The sequence below is a fragment of the Lathyrus oleraceus genome, chromosome 1, assembly GCF_024323335.1.
Source record: "Lathyrus oleraceus cultivar Zhongwan6 chromosome 1, CAAS_Psat_ZW6_1.0, whole genome shotgun sequence".
Taxonomy (NCBI): Eukaryota; Viridiplantae; Streptophyta; class Magnoliopsida; order Fabales; family Fabaceae; genus Lathyrus; species Lathyrus oleraceus.
The window spans coordinates 276,341,958-276,353,117 of NC_066579.1; the positions used below are offsets into that span (position 1 = coordinate 276,341,958).

General features: G+C 39.6%; 1 pseudogene; it reads left to right on the forward strand.

Annotated features, from left to right (window-relative positions):
- Positions 1-455: 455 nt before the first annotated feature.
- LOC127103213 (protein FAR1-RELATED SEQUENCE 3-like) lies at positions 456-10,942 on the forward strand (annotated as a pseudogene).
- Positions 10,943-11,160: the final 218 nt, after the last annotated feature.

An 11,160-nucleotide genomic window follows, 5' to 3' on the forward strand; every position in this document is an offset into this window, starting at 1 on the left:
AGGACCTCTTGAATGAAGGATCCGTAGGCAAGAGCAGTTCCTCGTCCGGAATCACGTAGATTATACATTCTACTGGCAATGTAGTACGGCCAGTTGATTTTCTTCTTATTTTTCAGAATGTAAATCAGATGAACCTCGGCCTGTTCCACTCTAGAGAGACCGCCCTTCTTTGGTCTCAGGATGCGTGAGACAATCCACTGAAGAATCCTTTCTCCGGCTTTCAGCTTGCCGGCAGTGACAGTTCGTGGGAACGCGTCACTGTTCACAAACTCATCAGGATATGGCCGTTTCAGCATGTCATTCAATGCACTCTTAAACTCGTAGCCATCTATGTGGTGAGAGTCAGTTACCTCAGGTAGAGGATTTTCAGCATCATCCACAGAAATATCAAAATATTGGTTCCAGATATTTGATTTAAGCGATACCTTTGTCGGGCCAACTCTGGAGGAAAACTTATGCCCGCGAAAGTTGTCATGAAGACCGGCGTAGAACACTCGGACAAGGTCTTCACTGTATTTAGTGTTGCACTCCAGGAAGTTGATGAAGCCTTGATGCTGCAGCAGAGCCATGATTTGAGCGAGGTGCATGCGTTCAGCGGTAAGTTTGTAGAACGCATGTTGTTGCACAACTCCTCGTTTGCCGATATCTTTGTTGAAGGCTTCGACGCGAGCGGGTGGAACGAGTGATACAGCAGATATGGGAAGAGATGCGGCGGATGATTCTCGGGATCTTTTGCCGGAAGGTCTGCGTGATGTGGAAGCCATTTGAGCAGGTTTGAAACTAAGTGTTTGGGTATAGAGAGAAGGTTTAAGAAGGGTTTTGAGAGTGATTTTGCTAGAGAGAGGTTTCTCCCTATTTATAGTGGAAAGGTTAGGGTTTTGGGAAGATGGAAGATCAAGGAACAATAGCCACTAGGTAGATGCAAGTTACAAAGTAGTGGGTAGTTTGAAAGGTGATGGAATGTAAATGCACACTTAATGATGATTTTGAATGGGAATGCATGAAAAACGATTTAAATTTTTCTGCAGAAAAACGAAATTTTCGAGCGATGCGTCGACCATAGCCCTTATGCGTCGATGCATACTGTTTGATTTTTGAGAAAATGCAGAAATTATTTAAGCGTGCGTCGACCATAGCCCTGTTGCGGTCGACTCATACAGTCCAAATTTCAATTTTTCACTATTTGGCACATGCAATGACAGGTTTGATGCATAATTAACAATTCATACAGCAATAAACATCCAAAGAGAGATATCATATATATATATATATATAAACAACATCATTATGAGATATAACTGTTTTAGTCATGAGACTTTGCAGAGAGAGAAAGAGAGGAACAGTATCACCTCAATGCCGGAGTGACTTAGTGAACGGTAGACTTGTGCTTACAACAACATAGATTTGTTAGAAGTACAAGATTGAAGTCTTATATGGAATAATGTAAAACAGCAGATTATAGTGCCCGTTCCGAAATATCGAGAATGCCAAGTTCTCGGCGGATATGAAAGAAAGGTTCAGTGGCTAGCGGCTTTGTGAAAATGTCCTAGTTGATTTTCAGTATTGACATGTTCAAACACAATGTCACCTTTCTCTACATGATCCCGAAGAAAGTGGTGTCGAATTTCGATATGTTTGGTGCGAGAATGTAGCACAGGATTCTTGGTCAGGTTAATGGCACTTGTATTGTCACAAAAAATGGGAATACGTTCAAGTTTGAGGATAAAGTCCAATAGTTGTTGCTTAATCCATAGGATTTGGGCACAACAACTACCGGCGGCAACGTATTCCGCTTCGGCGGTTGACAAAGCAACAGAAGCCTGTTTCTTGCTATGCCAACTGACCAAAGAGTTTGAAAATAAGTGACATGTGCCACTGGTGCTCTTCCTATCCGATTTGCAACCGGCAAAGTCGGAATCAGAAAAACCTACCAAAGAACAATCATTACCTTTGGAATACCACAGTCCAAACTTCGGAGTACCGGATAGGTATCGAAGTATTCGTTTGACAGCTTTTAAATGGGATTCCTTGGGACATGATTGATATCTTGCACACATGCATACACTAAACATAATATCGGGACGAGAAGCAGTAAGATAAAACAGTGAACCAATCATACCTCTATACCGTTTTACATCTACTTCCTTACCGTCTTCATCTTTGTTCAAGTTGGTACACGTAGGCATGGGGGTGTCTATGGCCTTAGCTTTTGCCATGTCAAATCTCTTGATAAGGTCCAAACAGTACTTTGTCTGGCTCACGAAAGTTCCTTCTTTGAGCTGTTTAATTTGCAGACCGAGAAAGTATGTGAGCTCCCCCATCATACTCATCTCGAATTCGCCCTGCATAAGGTCAGAAAACTCTCTCACAAGATTCATGTTAGTAGATCCAAATATGATATCATCTACATAAATTTGCACTAATATTAAGTGCTTTCCTTGACGTTTAATGAAGAGGGTTGTGTCAACCTTTCCTCTTGAGTATTTTTGATCGAGTAAGAATTTGCTTAGTCTCTCATACCAAGCTCTAGGAGCTTTTTGAGGCCATACAAAGCTCTTTTTAGTTTATAAACATGATCAGGATACTCATGGGATTCGAAACCCGGAGGTTGTGCGACATAAACCTCTTCATTTATGTGACCGTTAAGGAACACACTCTTGACATCCATTTGGAATAGCTTAAAGTCTTTCGCACAAGCGAAAGCAAGGAGAAGGCGTATAGCCTCGAGTCGGGCAACCGGCGCATAAGTTTCCTCATAGTCGATGCCTTCCTCTTGGTTATACCCTTGCGCGACTAAACGCGCCTTATTACGGGTTATTACCCCGTTTTCGTCCAGCTTGTTCCTAAACACCCATCGGGTGCCGATTACTCGATGATCTCGCGGTGGAGGGACAAGGTCCCAAACCTCATTTCTGGTGAACTGATTAAGTCCTGCATTGATAAAAACCAGTGTTCATCGAGTAGGGCTTCTTTAGGGTTTTTAGGTTCCATCTGCGAAACGAAAGCGAAGTGATAACAGAAATTACTTAGCTTAGATCGAGTTGTTACACCCTTTGAGATGTCCCCGAGAATGTTGTCGATTGGATGGTCTTTGGAAGACTTCCAAGCTTGAGGGAGATCATCGTTTGAAGGCGGATGAACTACCTCGGTTTCCTCATGGTGTACATCTTTGTCCTCCTCAATTTTGACTATGTCGGGTTGATCAATCCTCGGCTCGCCACCTTTGAGTATGTCTTCGGTAGATGTACCTGCACCATGAAAAATACTACCCTTTCCGACGTTTCTCGGATTGGTTTCATCAAAAGTGACATGTACAGACTCTTCTACAGTAAGTAATCGTTTGTTGTATATTCTATATGCTTTGCTAGATTGAGAGTATCCGAGGAAGATACCTTCGTCGGCCTTGGAATCGAATTTCCCTAAGTTTTCCTTTCCATTGTTCAATACAAAACATTTGCAACCAAAGACATGTAAGTGAGAAACATTTGGCTTTCGCCCTTTTAAAAGTTCATACGGTGTTTTGTTTAGAATGGGGCGAATGAGCACCCTATTCAGAACGTAACAAGTCGTACTAATGGCGTCAGCCCAAAAATATTTCGGTAAGCCACTTTCATTGATCATTGTTCTTCCCAATTCTTCCAAAATTCGATTTTTACGCTCCACAACCCCATTTTGTTGAGGAGTACGTGGAGCGGAGAAGTTATGATCAATACCATGGTTACCGCAATACTCTTCAAATAAGTGATTTTCAAACTCACCTCCATGATCACTTCTAATTGCAACAATGTTTGTATTTAGTTTATTTTGGGAAAGCTTAGCAAATCGTTCAAAGGCGGCGAATGTGTCACTCTTACTTACTAAGAAAATAGTCCAACAAAATCGAGAAAAGTCGTCCACTATTACGAAACCGTAATAGTTTCCTCCTAGACTTTTAATCCTAGATGGCCCAAATAAATCCATATGGAGAAGCTCGAGAGGTCTCGTTGTTGAAACGATATTTTTGGATTTAAAAGAGATCCTCGTTTGCTTTCCTTTTTGACAAGCATCACAAAGGTGATCCTTGGTGAACTTAATTTTGGGGAGACCTAGGACTAGATCTTTTGAGACTACTTTGTTAAGTAAGTCAAAGTTAACATGTGCTAAACGCCTATGCCATAACCATGAATCTTCACTCATTGTTACAAGGCATTTATCACTTGTTAACGATACTTCATTTAAGTCAAGCATATAGACATTGTTCACACGAAGACCATTAAACATGCTCTTCTTATCATCATTATGTACAATTTTGCAACAATCTTTTGAAAACGATACATTGTATCCTTTGTCACATAATTGACTGATGCTAAGTAGATTGTGTTTAAGACCTTCGACAAGAAAAACATCAGAAATAGTAGTAGAGGAGGGATTACCTACACTACCTTTCCCAAGTATTGCTCCACGGTTGTTGTCACCATAAGTTACATATCCCTTCTTCTTAGCCACAAAGTCAATGAAGAGAGATATGTCACCTGACATGTGCCTTGAGCATCCACTGTCGAGAACCCATCTTCTCTCGGTAGTCTCGAGGCATTGTAGCTGTGACAAGATAATTAACAAGAGAAGGTACCCAATTGCTTATTGGGTCCTGAGTGGCGAGGAACGAAATGGTTGCATTTGGGCATCCATTGATAAATGCCTTTAGGAACTAAAAACCTCCTAAATCTACATTTAGCAATGGAATGGCCTTTCTTGCAACAATAGAGACAAGAGAAATTTACATTTGGATTGCTTTTGCTATCTTCATCCTTTATAACATATTTATATTTTTGATATGGATTAACCATACTTTTTCGAAAGTTTGATTTGTCGATAGCAAAAGTAATCTTGGGCTCAAGAGCCTTGTCAAGTTTGGCTTTTAGGTTTCTTACTTCACCTTGCCAAATGTAACAAGTATCACACCCAAAGTTCATCATTCTACTTTTAAGGTCCTCATAACTTGTTTTTGTGCTTTCCACTATAGAAGCTTTAAGTGCCTCAAGTTTCCGTTCGGATTCTTGAATTTTATGTTCCAAATGAGAAAAAAATTTCTTATTTGAGGCAAGCCTTTTAAAGGCCTCTTTCGCTTCATAGTGTAAAGTATCAAAAGCAGTTTGCAATTCATGATGAGACATACTAGAGGATTTTTCATATTTAGCATGTCGTACTTGTTTCTTTTTGTTCTTTTGATGAGCAGAAAGACATAGATTTGCATTTTCATCTTCATCACTAGAACTTTCATCATCGGAGGAGTCGCTATCGCTTTCCCAAGCTATGTATGCTCTCCTTGGCTTTGATGGTTTCTTGTGTGATTTGTATGAATCTTTTTCTTTTGTCTTTTTGTTCATCGGACAGTCCGGTTTGTAGTGACCCGACTTTCCACACTTATAGCACGACCCTCTAGTTGTTTTTCCTTTTGAGTCATCATTTTTAGAGAACCTAGATTGCTTCCGGAAGTTTACCAAGTTCTTCTCGGAATGTTGGATGCCGTTCTTTCTCACGTAACGTTGTAGCGTTTGACGAACAGCCCCATATCTTCACTCTTGTCCTCTTCTTCTTCGTCACTCGATGAATAATCACTTTGCTCTTTTGCTTGAGACTTTGAGGAGGAAGTCTTTAGAGCTATTGATTTCTTTTCACTCATCTTTGCTTTGTCTTTCTTGTCTTTCTTTTCGTGTTGTTCCAGGCTTAAGAGAACTTGTTCGTGCTCTTGTAGTTTACCTAACAATGTTGTCAAGTCCAAAGTGGTAAGATCATTTGCCTCTTTGATGGCGGTCACTTTCGGCTGCCATTCCCTGTTAAGACATCTTAAGATCTTATTAGTAGCAATATCATTGGAAACAGGCCTACCAAGTGAATGTAATCGATTGATGAGATGAGTGAATCTCTTTTGCATGTCAGCAATGGTTTCCCCTTGCTCCATGAAGAAGAGATCAAACTCTTGTGTTAGTGTATTGATTCTAGCCAATTTAACATCATTCGTCCCCTCATGGGAAATTTGTAGTGAATCCCACATAGCCTTAGCAGTAGGACAATGGGATACACGATAGTATTCATCTACGTCTAATGAGGAGATTAGGATATTTTTGGCTTTCCAATCATAATTGTATTTCTTTTCATCATCATCGGTCCATTGTGCTTCGGGCTTAGGCACCACTTCGTTGTTCTCATTGGTCATGGTTATTTGAATTGGACCATTAAGAATAACATTCCATATTTTTCTATCTATGGAATTTATGTGCACCCGCATACAGTCTTTCCAATAACTATAACTTTCACCATTGAACACGGGAGCTCTATTGTAAGCCCCTTTAGGTTCGTTAGCCATTTTCTATCAACGTTGTATTTTGAAGCATGGAGTAAACCAGGCTCTGATACCACTTGTTAGACTATGGCACGGATCTAGAAGGGGGGGTTGAATAGATCCCAATTAAAAACTTGAGTCGGCGCTACCAATTTAAAGTAAAATTGGTTTTAAAAATTGTTTTAAGTGCGGAAGCAGCCGAGGAAAATTTTAGTCTAAAACGAACCGTTATTGGAAAACCGGATATGCGTTAAGCTAATGGATTATAGATAAAATGAAATATAAATCACTACACTATTTGCACACTCAATTGATATGTTTCACTAACTAGTAAGCCTAGTTCCAATGATCCAAAATACCAAATTTAAACTGGAAGCAAACTTAAGACAACTTTGGCTTAAGCAAATTTACAAACACTTGGTGTGCATATACTCCAAGAGATATTTGAGTTGAGTAAGTAATTCAAATTTATCTAGTACAATATACTATTGTACTGTGTATTCAAACAGCAGTTTTAATCTCTTACTCAACTTATATCAACGTTTGGTAAAATTGCTTAAACTAAAATCACTTAATTTTTAAGCTGAAAAGCACTTATGCAGAAAATTAAAGAAGACAGAGATTTGATGAGGCAGTTCCCCCGCCGTCCTCGCTTTGGGGTACGTCTGCCCTCAATTCTAAAAATAGAATTGAGATGATTAATTAGATATCACCTGTGAAATTTAATCGTCTATACAAGGATTGCAACGCATGTAAACAACAGAACTTCCAATGTGTTGAATGATGCTTCCTATCCTTGCTCCTTGATTCAAGATGAATCAAGACCTTCGATCGTTGTTGCTAGACCTCCGATTCCAGCCCCTTTATTGAAGAATCTTCCGTTCTTCAAACCCTCGGCCCGGCTGATCTCAAGCACAACGAGTCGAACCCGAATCCTTCACTTCAATGTCACCGAATCCGCTACTAGACTGATGAAGACTTCCTCTTCTCAATCACCTTCGCTCGGCTGAATATTGATGAAGCGATTCGTCCAAAAACCCCCAAACACGAACCCGTATTGGAGGACAAAACCCTAATGGTTTTATTCAAGAAAGAACCTGCCACAAGCTTCAACTCGAACCGGATTCTTCGATCACAGCTTCGAACCTTATCACCTTTAATCGATCACGAACCACATCAAAAGTAATTGTGTGTAGTTGATGTGTTGTGAAATGTTGAAGATGAAGATGATGAGTCTTGGACACCTTTTTCACTCTTTCTTGTTTCCTTGAACACTTGAACTCAAATTGACAAATGTTAGTTAATAAAAGTGTTTTGACTTCTATATATAGTAACTGACAAACCAACCAAAATTAACAGACTTTCAAACAGTGGAAAGAACTCAGAAAACTGAGTCTACGCACGAGCGGTCGACCATAGGTCGGCGTGCGCTGAGCCGTGAGAGATGCGCCGACCCCTATGGTCGACCCATGGTTCCATGCGCTGACCCAGGATAGCATCATTGTGCCATGCGCTGACCTCTGGTCGACTCAGGGGATTTATGCGCTAACCCGTGAGTTTTGCGCCGACCCTTATGGTCGACGCAAAGAAGCATGCGCTGACCAATCTCCAGTTTAGCTGAGTTTTGCGCTGACCCGTGAGCTTTGAGCTGACCCCTATGGTCGACTCAAGGCCTTCAAATCTGCATAAATCTGTGTTTTGTGATTTTCATGCATTTCGTCATGATCACACTTTGTCCACATATGTTTTTAATCATTACAATAGGTTTAGACAAACGTAGAAAGGATATGATGGGTAATGTGTTGCATTTGTTTGTAGACGTGCATGATGGTCTTTTGTCATCATCGAAACTTGCGATTGTATGTGTTCTGACTCTTTTTCTTTACAATTTGGAGTGGGGAAATTTATGAAATTTGAGTTTAAAGTGTGATGTGCAAAACATGTCAATGCAAGGTTTCTAATTTTGGCCAACTTTCAAGCCCCTCTGTTTTGATGATGCAAGCTTCAAATGGAAAAACCTCCAACATAAAAGTTGCAGATATTTTCAAGACAATAAAAATAGACTTAAATTTTGCATCATTTGGATTTTTTATGAAAGAGTTATGGACACTTGAAGTTGGACTTTTTTGACTTTTAATGCATTTGGTCAAAAAGGACCTATAATGTCTTGCATTATCACATGTATTTCCTTTGAGATTTTGAAATTTTGTTCAACATAACATTTTAAGTAGACATCTTAATATGTCCAATACATTTGATCCCACCTCAAAATCATAAAAAATGAATGAGTTATGTCCTTGGGAAGTTGACCCAAAATTAGGGTTTCAGTCAAAATGACCTATAATGTATTGGAATGGCAGATGGTTTTCCAAGCTTCAAATCAAATTTTGATGAACATGAAAGTTGTTCATATTGTCCTTAATAAAATTTGTGTGTTTGGAACCATCTCCATTTGACCAACACATCAAAAGTTAGGTCTCAGTGCATTTCAAAATAGTCAGATGAATTGACTGATCAACTTCTCAAGTCCATGCCTCATATCTTGATGAATTGATGATTGAGGATACTCAAATAAGTTCAAATATTCATGAAATGAAGAGTTAAAGAACTTCCCTTGATTGTATTTGACCATGGACTGAGGTTGCTTCATGAGTAAGGCATTGTGGTGCACAGATGGATTAGGGTTTCCTTGAAGAACAAGACCTCAAAACCTTTGACTTGCTTTGATCAAAATGATGAATTGAGATGCTAAGGAGGCATATTTGATGGATGAGAGCTTTGGGGACCATTACCATGCTGGCTATCATCTCTTCTTGACCATGTCTTTGTACCAATGATCTCCTATAAGCTTTGGACTTTGTGATTGCTCAAGCTACAAATAAAAGATGTTAGTGACATATTTTTGTGCTTTTGGTTAGTAAACAAAAAATGAGGAAAGCAATGATATACAATTCAAGCATGTTTGGTGATCTCAAACCACTCACAAGGAGTCCCACCCAAAGGTAAAGGGAACCAAGATGCTTATGATCCTTGAGGCAATGCAAATGCAATGTTATGATGCCATGAGGGATCTTAGGGATAAAATTGGGGTCTTACAACTGCTGTCACTAAAATATTGTCCCTTCCTATGTCTGCTTCTCAGATAGTACAGACACTTGTTCAAATTGTTGTTAATATACAACCAACATTGATCCTGGACAGCTTATGTTCATTTTGGTGATGCAGTTCATCTGGATACCACATGCAGAGCTAACCAGTATAGAATGCCATTTGCTCCTTTTACTGGAGTAAACAGTCATGGTTAGTTGGTTTCGTTTGGTTGTGCATTCTTTTTTGTGGATCTTTAAGGAATTTCTCACAGCAATGAGTGACCGACAGCCTGTCTCAATAATTACTGATCAAGACAGGGCCATACAGGCAGCAATTTCAGAGGTTTTCCCCACAAACTCGCCAGTGTATTAACAAGTGGCATGTCTTGAGAGAAGGCAAAGAAAAGTTGGCCCATGTGTGTCTTTTGCATCCAAATTTTCAGGGTGAACTTTATAATTTCATTAACCTGACAGAAACCACCGAGGAGTTTGAATCATCTTGGAATTCTATCCTTGATAAATACGAGCTTAGAAGCAATGATTGGCTTCAGTCACTGTGTATTGCCCGTGATCAATGGTTCCAGCATACTTCTGTGATTCATTTTTGCTGCAATGTCTCCTAATCAAGGATTTAGTGTTTCTTTTTTTATGGTTACGTCATCCAACAGAGGACATTACCTTTGTTCTTTAAGAAATATGAAAAAAGCTTTAGAGAGCTAGATTGAAAAGGAAATAGAAGCAGACTTCGAGACAATTTGCACAACGCCGGTTTTGAGGACACCTTCACCAATGGAAACAGGCTGCCAATCTTTATACAAGAAAAATAGTTTTGAAGTTTCAGGAAGAGCTAGTTGAAACTTTTGTTTACACTGCAAACATAATTGAAGAAGATGATATAAATAGCACATTCAAGGTTGCAAAATTTAAAGACGTTGACAGGGCATATACTGCTGCATTCAACCATGCTGAATTGAGAGCTAACGGTACTTGCCAAATGTTTGAGTGTTCAAGCCTTCTTTGCAGGCACATTTTAATTGTTTTCACTGTGACAAATGTACTTACATTACCATCCCATTACATCTTAAAACGGTGGACAAAATATGCCAAAAGTAGTGCTGGATCAGATGATCGTATGGCTGAATTACATAGTCAGGAGTCTCTAACATGAGGTACAGTAATCTATGTCGGGAAGCCGTAAGATATGCCGAGGAAGATGCAGTAACTGTGGAAACTTATAATGCCGCAGTGACTGGTCTTAAAGAAGGTGCAAAGAAGTTGCTGCAATGAAAAGAAGTGCTTCCAAAATAATACCTCCTAATAATCAAGTCAGTGGGACTACTTATAATAACAAGAAAGCCACCATCAGTTCATCTTCAGATTTAACTCCTCTTTTGTGGCTGCGACACGATGAAATAACAAGGACGATTTTAATGATTCTGGTGCTCCAGTTCAATCAGTTACTGACCTAAGATTTACCAGAGTGTTGCCATTGCGAGGACATGGCAGGATGCAGCCATGGGTAGGAAATTGATTGATGATGGCCAGAGTTCATCAAAAATCTTTCGAAAACTGTACGAGACGAAGAATTCTTATAAGTGCTCAATCTAATACCGCTGTGGATGAATTGATATCAAGAATTTCTAGCCCTGGTCTCTATGGAAGTAATGGAAAAATGTACAAGCCTTATCTTGTGAAGGTTGGAAATGCTAAAACAGTCCATCAAAATTCACTCCCGTTCTTTATTGATAC